Source organism: Oncorhynchus nerka, linkage group LG27 (assembly GCF_034236695.1).
Source record: "Oncorhynchus nerka isolate Pitt River linkage group LG27, Oner_Uvic_2.0, whole genome shotgun sequence".
NCBI classification, from domain to species: domain Eukaryota; kingdom Metazoa; phylum Chordata; class Actinopteri; order Salmoniformes; family Salmonidae; genus Oncorhynchus; species Oncorhynchus nerka.
In genome coordinates, this window is record NC_088422.1 from 108,167,088 (window position 1) to 108,177,398 (window position 10,311).

At 47.0% G+C, this 10,311-nt stretch overlaps 1 pseudogene; it reads right to left on the minus strand.

Moving 5' to 3' along the window:
• The window catches only part of LOC135565178 (nuclear receptor ROR-alpha A-like), a 119,613-nt pseudogene extending 109,611 nt beyond the window's left edge, over positions 1-10,002 (minus strand).
• Between the last annotated feature and the right edge of the window lie 309 nt (positions 10,003-10,311).

Consider the following 10,311-nt stretch of genomic DNA (forward strand, 5'->3'; position numbering starts at 1 on the left):
AGAGCCCAGGGTTTAAAAAGGGACGGGGTTTCTGTAAAGCAGTGTTTATCAACTTCCTGAGAGCTGCACTTCAGCTGCACTGAGAAGGACACAGACAGAGAAACGGAGGAAACTGACCAAAAACAGACATAAAACGGAGGAAACTGACCAAAAACAGACAGAGAAGCGGAGGAAACTGACCAGAAAACAGACAGAGAAAGCGGAGAAACAGACAGAGAAGCGGAGAAACAGGCGAGAAACGGAGGAAACTGACAAGAAAACAGACAGAAAGCGGAGAAAACTGGCGAAAACGGAGGAAACTGACGAAAGCGGAGAAACGGAGAAAACTGGCGATGGAAAACTGACGAAAACGGAGAAACTGAAAACTGGCGAGAAACGGAGGAAACTGACTGGCGAAACGGAGGAAACTGAGGGAAACGGAAAAACTGGCGAGAAACGGAGAAACTGACGAAAAAAAGCGGAGAAACTGACAAGAAAACTGACGAGAAAACTGGCTGAAAACTGGCGAAACGGAGGAAACTGACGAGAAAACCTGACGAGAAAACTGACGAAAACGGAGGAAACTGACGAGAAAACTGGAGAAACTGACGAAAACTGGCGAAACGGAGGAAACTGACGAAAAACGGCCTGAAAACTGACGAAAAACGGCGGAGGAAAACTGACGAGAAAACCTGGCCAGAAAACTGAGAAACGGAGGAAACTGGCGACGAAAAACGGAGAAAACTGGCGAAAACTGGCGAAAAGAAAACTGACGAAAACTGACGAAAAAACTGGCGAGAAAACTGACGAAACGGAGAAAACTGACGAGGAAAAACTGGCGAAACGGAGAAACTGGAAAGCGGAAAACTGACGAAAACTGGCGAGAAGCGGAGAAACTGTCAAAAGCGGAGAAACTGACCGAGAAAACTGACGAAAAACGGAGAAACTGGCGAGAAAACTGAAAGAAACTGGAAACTGAAAAACTGAAAACGAAAACGGAGGAAACTGACAAAAACTGGAAACGGAGAAACGACAAAAACTGGCGAAAAACGGAGAAAAACTGGCGAGAAAGCGAGAAAATGGAGAAAACTGACGAAAAACTGAAAGGAGAAACTGACGAGAAAACTGACGAGAAGAAAACTGACAAGAAAACTGAGAAAACTGAGAAAACTGGCGAAACTGCGGAGAAACTGGCGAGAAAACCTGAGAAAACTGACGAAAACGGAGAAAAGAAAACTGACGAAAACGGAGAAAACTGACGAAAACGGAGAAACTGACGAAAACGGAGAAACGGAGAAAACTGACGAGAAACTGGCGAAAGCGGAGAAAACTGACGAGAAACGGAGGAAAACTGACGAAAACGGAGAAAACTGACGAAAGCGGAGGAAACTGACGAAAAACTGACGAGAAAGGACACTGTCAAGAGGAAACTGACGAGAAAACGGCGGAAAAACTGACGAAACTGGCGAAAACTGAAAGAAACTGACGAGAAAACTGGCGAAATGGAAAACTGACCAAAAAGAAAACTGACGAGGAGAAACTGACGAGGAAAACGGAGGAAACTGTCGAGAAACGGAGAAACTGACAAACGGAAAACTGACAGAGAAACGGAGGAAACTGTCAAAAACGGAGGAAACTGACAAACGGAGAAACTGAAAACGGAGAAACGAGAAACAAGGAAACGGAGAAAACTGACCAAAACAGAAAAGCGGAGAAACTGGCGAGAAAGCGGAGAAGAAAAACAGACGAAAGCGGAGAAACTGACAGAGAAACTGGAAACTGGCGAAACGGAGAAAACTGACGAAAACGGAGAAACTGATGAGAAAACTGACGAAAACAGACAGAAAACGGAAAAAACTGGAGAAATGGAGAAACTGGCAGAAAAACTGGCGAAAACGGAGAAAACTGGCGAAAGCGGAGAAACGAGAAAGCGGAGGAAACAGATGAAAGCGGAGAAAACTGACGAAAAATGGAAAACAGATGAGAAATGGAGAAACAGATGAAAATGGAGGAAAACAGATGAGAAATGGAGGAAACAGATGAAAACGGAGAAACTGGCGAAAATGGAGGAAACAGATGAAAGCGGAGAAACTGAAAACTGGAGGAAAAACTGGCGAGAAATGGAGAAACTGACGAAAACGGAGAAACTGTCGAAAGCGGAGAAACTGGCGAAAACTGGAGCGGAGAAACTGTCAAAAACGGAGGAAACTGGCAAGAAAACTGACGAGAAAGCGGAGGAAACTGTCGAAAGCGGAGAAACTGGCGAAAACTGACGGAAAAACTGGCTGAAAAACTGACGAAAACGGAGAAACTGGCGAGAAAACTGGCGAAAGCGGAGAAAACTGGCGAGAAATGGAAAACTGGCGAAAGCGGAGGAAACTGACGGAGAAACTGTCTTGAAACGAAAACTGACAAGAAGCGGAGGAAACTGTCAACGGAGAAACTGTCAAAACGGAGAAAACTGGCGAAAGCGGAGGAAACTGACAAGAAACAAGAAAACTGACGAAAGCGGAGAAAACTGACGAAACGGAGGAAACTGATGAGAAAACTGACGAAAACAGACAGAGAAACGGAGAAAACTGACGAGAAATGGAGAAACTGACAAAGAAAAACTGACGAGAAACGGAGGAACTGACTGGCGAAAGCGGAGAAACAGATGAAAAGCGGAGAAAACTGGCGAAATGGAGGAAACTGATGAGAAATGGAGAAACAGATGAGAAATGGAGGAAAACAGATGAGAAATGGAGAAACAGATGAAAACGGAGAAAACTGAGAAACTGAGAAACAGATGAAAGCGGAGAAACTGGCGAAGAAACTGACAAGAAAAAACAGAGCAGAGAAACGGAGAAACTGAAAACTGACGAAAGCGGAGAAAACTGCGAAAACGGAGAAAACTGATGAGAAAACTGACGAAAGACGAGAAACAGAAAACTGACGAGAAATGGAGGAAGAAAACAAAGCGGAGAAAACTGGCGAGAAACGGAGGAAACTGACAAAAAACTGATGAAAAACGGGCGAAAACTGGCAGAAAACTGACGAAGCGGAGAAACTGGCGAGAAAACTGACGAAAACGGAGAAACTGGGAAAACTGACGAGAAAACTGGAAAACTGGCGAAAAACTGGCGAAAGCGGAGAAACGGACAAGAAAACTGGCGAAAGCGGAGGAAACTGACAGCAAAGCGGAGAAAACTGGCGAAAACTGGCGAGAAACTGGCGAAAGCGGAGAAACTGGCGAAAACCTGGCGAAAACTGACGAAAGCGGAGGAAACTGGCGAGAAAACTGGCGAAAGCGGAGAAACTGCGAGAAAACGGAGAAAAACGGACGAAAAACTAGCAGAAAACGGAGAAAACTGACGAAAGCGGAGAAAACTGGCGAGAAAACCTGGCGAAAACTGGCGAAAGCGGAGGAAACTGGCGAGAAAACCTGGCGAAAACTGGCGAGAAAACTGGCGAGAAAACTGAAAAGCGGAGAAAACTGGGAAAAACTGGCGAAAAGCGGAGAAAACTGTCAAACTGAGAGCGGAGAAAACTGGCGAAAATGGAGGAAAACTGAGCGAAAGCGGAGGAAACTGGCCGAAAGCGGAGAAACTGTCGAGAAAACTGACGAAAGCGGAGAAACTGTCAAGAAGCGGAGAAACTGGCGAGAAAACTGGCGAGAAAACGGAGAAACTGTCGAAAGCGGAGAAACTGAGGAAAACTGGCGAGAAAACTGGCAAGAAAACTGACGAGAAGCGGAGAAAACTGAGAAAACTGGCGAAGGCGGAGAAAACTGACGAGAAAACTGAGGCGAAAGCGGAGAAAACTGGCGAAAGCGGAGGAAACTGTGAGAAAGCGGAGAAACTGACAAAAGCGGAGAAACTGTGAAGCGGAGAAACTGTCAAAGCGGAGAGAAACTGGCGAAAGCGGAGGAAACTGGCGAAAACAAAGAAAACTGGCGAAAGCGGAGAAACTGACCAAAAACAGACAGAGAAACGGAGGAAAGGCGAAAGCGGAGAGACTGACAAGAAAACAGACAGAGAAACGGAGAAAACTGACAAGAAACTGAGGAAACTGACCCGGAGAAAACTGGCGAAAGCGGAGAAACTGGTGAGAAAACTGGCGAAAACAGACAGAAAGCGGAGAAAACTGGCGAAATGGAGAAACTGGCGAAAAAACTGGCGAAAGCGGAAAAACTGGCGAGCGGAGAAACTGACGAGAAAGCGGAGAAACAGATGAAAAGCGGAGAAAACTGGCGAAATGGATGGAAACAGATGAAAATGGAGAAAACAGATGAGAAATGGAGAAACAGATGAAAACGGAGAAAACTGGCGAAAATGGAGGAAACAGATGAAAGCGGAGGGCCTGACGAAATTGAGGAAACAGATGAGAAATGGAGAAACAGATGAAAGCGGAGAAAACTGGCGAGAAATGGAAAACAGATGAGAAAGCGGAGAAACTGGCGAAAAGCGGAGAAACTGGCGAGAAATGGAGAAACAGATGAAAAACGGAGAAAACTGACCAAAAACATGGGACAGTCCTTTTTTCTCTTCTAAATATTGCTGTTCATATCACTTTGTATTTTTGCATCTCCTCTATATTTCATCACATAAAAACCTACGATAGTGTATTTACATAGTGAATCTGATATCTGTAAAGTCAACTATGTGTTCAGTGTCCTGACTAGTTAAAGGATGGACATGAATCTGATTCAAGCTAAAGCAATGTGACCTAGCTAAAGGAATGGGCTCTAGCTAAAGGCCTCTAGCTAAAGCAATGTGGCCCTAGCTAAAGCAATGTGGCCCTAGCTAAAACAATGTGGCCCTAGCTAAAACAATGTGGCCTAGCTAAAACAATGTGGCCCTAGCTAAAACAATGTGGCCCTAGCTAAAGCAATGTGGCGCTAGCTAAAGCAATGTGGCCTAGCTAAAGCAATGTGGCCCTAGCTAAAGCAATGTGGCCTAGCTAAAACAATGTGGCCCTAGCTAAAGCAATGTGGCGCTAGCTAAAGCAATGTGGCCCTAGCTAAAGCAATGGGCCCTAGCTAAAAACAATGTGGCCCTAGCTAAAGCAATGGGCTCTAGCTAAAGCAATGGGCTCTAGCTAAAGCAATGTGGCCCTAGCTAAAGCAATGGGCCCTAGCTAAAGCAATGGGCCTAGCTACAGCAATTTGGCCCTAGCTAAAGCAATGGGCCATAGCTAAAGCAATGTGGCCCTAAAAGCAAGGGCCCTAGCTAAAGCAATGGGCCTAGCTAAAGCAATGTGGCCCTAGCTAAAGCAAAGGGCCTAGCTAAAGCAATTTGGCCCTAGCTAAAGCAATGGGCCCTAGCTAAAGCAATGTGCCCTAACTAAAGGCCTAGCTAAAGCAATGGGCCCTAGCTAAAGCAATGTGGCCCTAGCTAAAGGCCCTAGCTAAAGCAATGGGCCCTAGCTAAAGCAATGTGGCCCTAGCTAAAGCAATGTGGCGCTAGCTAAAGCAATGTGGCCCTAGCTAAAGCAATGTGGCCCTAGCTAAAGCAATGTGGCCCTAGCTAAAACAATGTGGCCCTAGCTAAAGCAATGTGGCGCTAGCTAAAGCAATGTGGCCCTAGCTAAAGCAATGGGCCCTAGCTAAAGCAATGTGGCCCTAGCTAAAGCAATGGGCTCTAGCTAAAGGAATGGGCTCTAACTAAAGCAATGTGGCCCTAGCTAAAGCAATGGGCCCTAGCTAAAGCAATGGGCACTAGCTACAGCAATTTGGCCCTAGCTAAAGCAATGGGCCCTAGCTAAAGCAATGTGGCCCTAGCTAAAGCAAAGGGCCCTAGCTAAAGCAATGGGCCCTAGCTAAAGCAATGTGGCCCTAGCTAAAGCAAAGGGCCCTAGCTAAAGCAATTTGGCCCTAGCTAAAGCAATGGGCCCTAGCTAAAGCAATGTGGCCCTAGCTAAAGGCCCTAGCTAAAGCAATGGGCCCTAGCTAAAGCAATGTGGCCCTAGCTAAAGGCCCTAGCTAAAGCAATGGGCCCTAGCTAAAGCAATGTGGCCCTAGCTAAAGGCCCTAGCTAAAGCAATGGGCCCTAGCTAAAGCAATGGGCCCTAGCTAAAGAAATGGGCCCTAGCTAAAGCAATGTGGCCCTAGCTAAAGCAATGTGGCCCTAGCTAAAGCAATGGGGCCCTTGCTAAAGGCCCTAGCTAAAGCAATGGGGCCCTAGATAAAGCAATGTGGCCCTAGCTAAAGCAATGTGGCCCTAGCTAAAACAATGTGGCCCTAGCTAAAACAATGTGGCCCTAGCTAAAGCAATGTGGCCCTAGCTAAAGCAATGTGGCGCTAGCTAAAGCAATGTGGCCCTAGCTAAAGCAATGTGGCCCTAGCTAAAGCAATGTGGCCCTAGCTAAAACAATGTGGCCCTAGCTAAAGCAATGTGGCGCTAGCTAAAGCAATGTGGCCCTAGCTAAAGCAATGGGCCCTAGCTAAAGCAATGTGGCCCTAGCTAAAGCAATGGGCTCTAGCTAAAGGAATGGGCTCTAGCTAAAGCAATGTGGCCCTAGCTAAAGCAATGGGCCCTAGCTAAAGCAATGGGCCCTAGCTACAGCAATTTGGCCCTAGCTAAAGCAATGGGCCCTAGCTAAAGCAATGTGGCCCTAGCTAAAGCAAAGGGCCCTAGCTAAAGCAATGGGCCCTAGCTAAAGCAATGTGGCCCTAGCTAAAGCAAAGGGCCCTAGCTAAAGCAATTTGGCCTAGCTAAAGCAATGGGCCCTAGCTAAAGCAATGTGGCCCCCACTAAAGGCCCTAGCTAAAGCAATGGGCCCTAGCTAAAGCAATGTGGCCCTAGCTAAAGGCCCTAGCTAAAGCAATGGGCCCTAGCTAAAGCAATGTGGCCCTAGCTAAAGCAATGTGGCGCTAGCTAAAGCAATGTGGCCCTAGCTAAAGCAATGTGGCCCTAGCTAAAACAATGTGGCCCTAGCTAAAGCAATGTGGCGCTAGCTAAAGCAATGTGGCCCTAGCTAAAGCAATGGGCCCTAGCTAAGCAATGTGGCCCTAGCTAAAGCAATGGGCCCTAGCTAAAGCAATGGGCCTAGCTACAGCAATTTGGCCCTAGCTAAAGCAATGGGCCTAGCTAAAGCAATGTGGCCCTAGCTAAAGCAAAGGGCCCTAGCTAAAGCAATGGGCCCTAGCTAAAGCAATGTGGCCCTAGCTAAAGCAAAGGGCCTAGCTAAAGCAATTTGGCCCTAGCTAAAGCAATGGGCCCTAGCTAAAGCAATGTGGCCCTAGCTAAAGGCCTAGCTAAAGCAATGGGCCCTAGCTAAAGCAATATGGCCCTAGCTAAAGGCCCTAGCTAAAGCAATGGGCCCTAGCTAAAGCAATGTGGCCCTAGCTAAAGGCCCTAGCTAAAGCAATGGGCCCTAGCTAAAAAGCAATGGGCCTAGCTAAAGAAATGGGCCCTAGCTAAAGCAATGTGGCCCTAGCTAAAGCAATGGGGCCCTTGCTAAAGGCCCTAGCTAAAGCAATGGGGCCCTAGATAAAGCAATGTGGCCCTAGCTAAAGCAATGGGCCTAGCTAAAGGCCCTAGCTAAAGGCCTAGATAAAGTGCCCCATTGCTTTATCTAGGGAGCAATGGGGCACGAGCAGCTAGCTAAGGCATCATGCAGCGTGGCTTCTTCTATTCCCACCACATCACTGCTAATAGGTAATGACAGCTGACAGCATTACTCTGTGGGAGGGATAGAGAGAGAGAGAGAGAGAGAGAGAGAGAGAGAGAGAGAGAGAGAGAGGAGAGAGAGAGAGAGAGAGTGGAGAGAGAGAGAGAGATAGAGAGAGAGAGAGAGAGAGAGAGAGAGAGAGAGAGAGAGAGAGAGAGAGAGAGGGAGAAGGAGAGAAAGAGTGGAGAGAGAGAGAGAGAGAGAGAGAGAGAGAGAGAGAGAGAGAGAGAGAGAGAAAGAGAGAAGAAATATATAGAGAGAAGATAAAGAGAGAGAGAGAAAGAGAGAGAGTGGAGAGAGAGAGAGAAAAGAGAGAGAGAGAGTGGAGAAGAGAGAGAGAGAGAGTGGAGAGAAAGAGAGAGAGAGAGAGAGGAGAGAGAAGAGAGAAAGAGAGAAGAAACTGCTGTCAGTGGAGGGAGGGAAGGCTTATGGGTATTGTAATATTGTAGTGGCAGTATGGTAGTGTGGGGGTAGCCAGCTAGCTAGGGGGATTGATGGGGGATGGAGGGATGGAAGATAGAGGGATGGAGGGATAGATCTACATGTCTATCACTGGAGGGATAAACAACGGACCATTCTTGTGTCCTCAGGATAGAACAGACCCCCAAAAGGGCCAGGAACACAACCCTACAAGTCAGAATGTCACTCAGTGGCTGGCAGCCCAGGATTGTAAACAACGCTGTCTCTCCATTCTTGTGTCCTCACACTGAATCTCTCTCTGTCTCTGTCTCTGTCAAATGTGGCTGTCTGTCTGTCTGTCTGTCTGTCTGTCTGTCTGTCAGAATGTCTGTCTGTCTGAGGTCTGTCATCTCAGTGGCTGTCTGTCTCTCTCTCTGTCTCTGGATTGTCTCTGTCTCAACTGTCTCTCTCTCTCTGTCTCTCTGTCTGTCTGTCTCTGTCTGTCTCTCTCTGTGTGTGTCTCTCTCTCTCTCTGTCTCTGTCTCTGTCTCTCTCTGTCTCTGTCTCTCTCTGTCTGTCTGTCTGTCTGTCTGTCTCTCTCTCTCTCTCTCTGTGTGTGTCTCTCTCTCTCTCTCTGTCTGTCTCTCTCTCATAACAGACTCTGGACGTGAACAACAGGATTAAGTAGAGAGAGGAATGGGTAGGTAGGTAGAGAGAGAGGGGTAGGTAGGTAGAGAGAGAGGGGTAGGTAGAGAGAGAGAGAGAGAGACATTATCTGTCTGTGAGCACAACACCCTCTAGTCTCTCTCTCTCTCTCTAACCCATATCGTTTGCCCATTCAGCTTGCCAATTTTTTCTTAACTTCTTTGGAAAATACTGTAGCCAACAGATAAAATACTGTAGCCAACAGATAAAATACTGTAGCCAACAGATAAAATACTGTAGCCAACAGATAAAATACTGTAGCCAACAGATAAAATACTGTAGCCAACAGATAAGAAATTAAATATCAGCATGCATGCGAAATGACTAAACAGGAAGATACCAAACTCAACAGCTTTTCAGACTAGTAACGAAACCTGAATGGGATTCAAAGTTCACCACGTATTGCCACTCTACTACAAAACTCACATTCACAAGACAGAAATCTTATCCACATATATAATCTAATATAGATATCATCTAATATATATATATATTATATTCTTCACAATCTAAAATAATCCAACTATTGCAGTTTGCAGAACAACTGAGAAGCAAAAGAGGCCAAAAGCCCAAGTTTGGTAAACTGCTCCTTTATTACCAGCCGCTGTTAGTTAAAGGACACACCGAGACACAAGACAAGAGACACATGTCCCGTTACAAACCACTTGTTATACAGCAAGCTTCTCCACACAAACAAACACACACACATGCCATGCAATCAGTTCTTAGGTTTACCTTTCATAGCTGAGATCACAAAATACATCCTTAAAGTCCTGGGTCCATGGAATTATAATAGCACAGTTGCGCTATTCAAAGCTCTCTCCTGTCTCTCTCGTTCCCTCTCTCCTGTCTCTCTCGTTCCCTCTCTCCTGTCTCTCTCGTTCCCTCTCTCTGTGTCTCTCTCGTTCCCTCTCTCCTGTCTCTCTCGTTCCCTCTCTCTGTGTGTCTCTCTCGTTCCCTCTCTCCTGTCTCTCTCGTTCCCTCTCTCTCTGTCTCTCTCGTTCCCTCTCTCTCTGTCTCTCTCGTTCCCTCTCTCTCTGTCTCTCTCGTTCCCTCTCTCTCTCGTTCCCTCTCTCTGAGTCTCTCTCGTTCCCTCTCTCTCTGTCTCTCTCGTTCCCTCTCTCTGTGTCTCTCGTTCCCTCTCTCTGAGTCTCTCTCGTTCCCTCTCTCCTGTCTCTTGTGGTATCTCCAGCAGCTGCCTGCTTCACACAGATCTGTCTCTGCACTCGCCGACCACATGAGAGAATCCATGTGATGTGATGTCGGCTCAAAGCTCCGCCCCCCAAACATCGGAACCTTTGCTCTCAGTGGCAGGGCAGCCGGCCAATAGGCTGTGAGGGAAGGGAAGGGGGTGTGGTCTGTTAGTGACAGCTCTGGTAGAGACGCCTGGCTCTGTTTGGCTGTCTCTTTATACACTCTGTCTCTGTCTCTCTCTCTGTCTCTGTGTCTCTCTCTCTGTGTCTCTCTCTCTGTCTCTGTCTCTCTGTCTCTCTGACTCTGTCTCTCTGTCTCTCTGTCTGTCTCTGTCTCTCTCTCTGTGTCTCTGTCGCTGTCTCTGTCTCTCTGTCTCTGTCG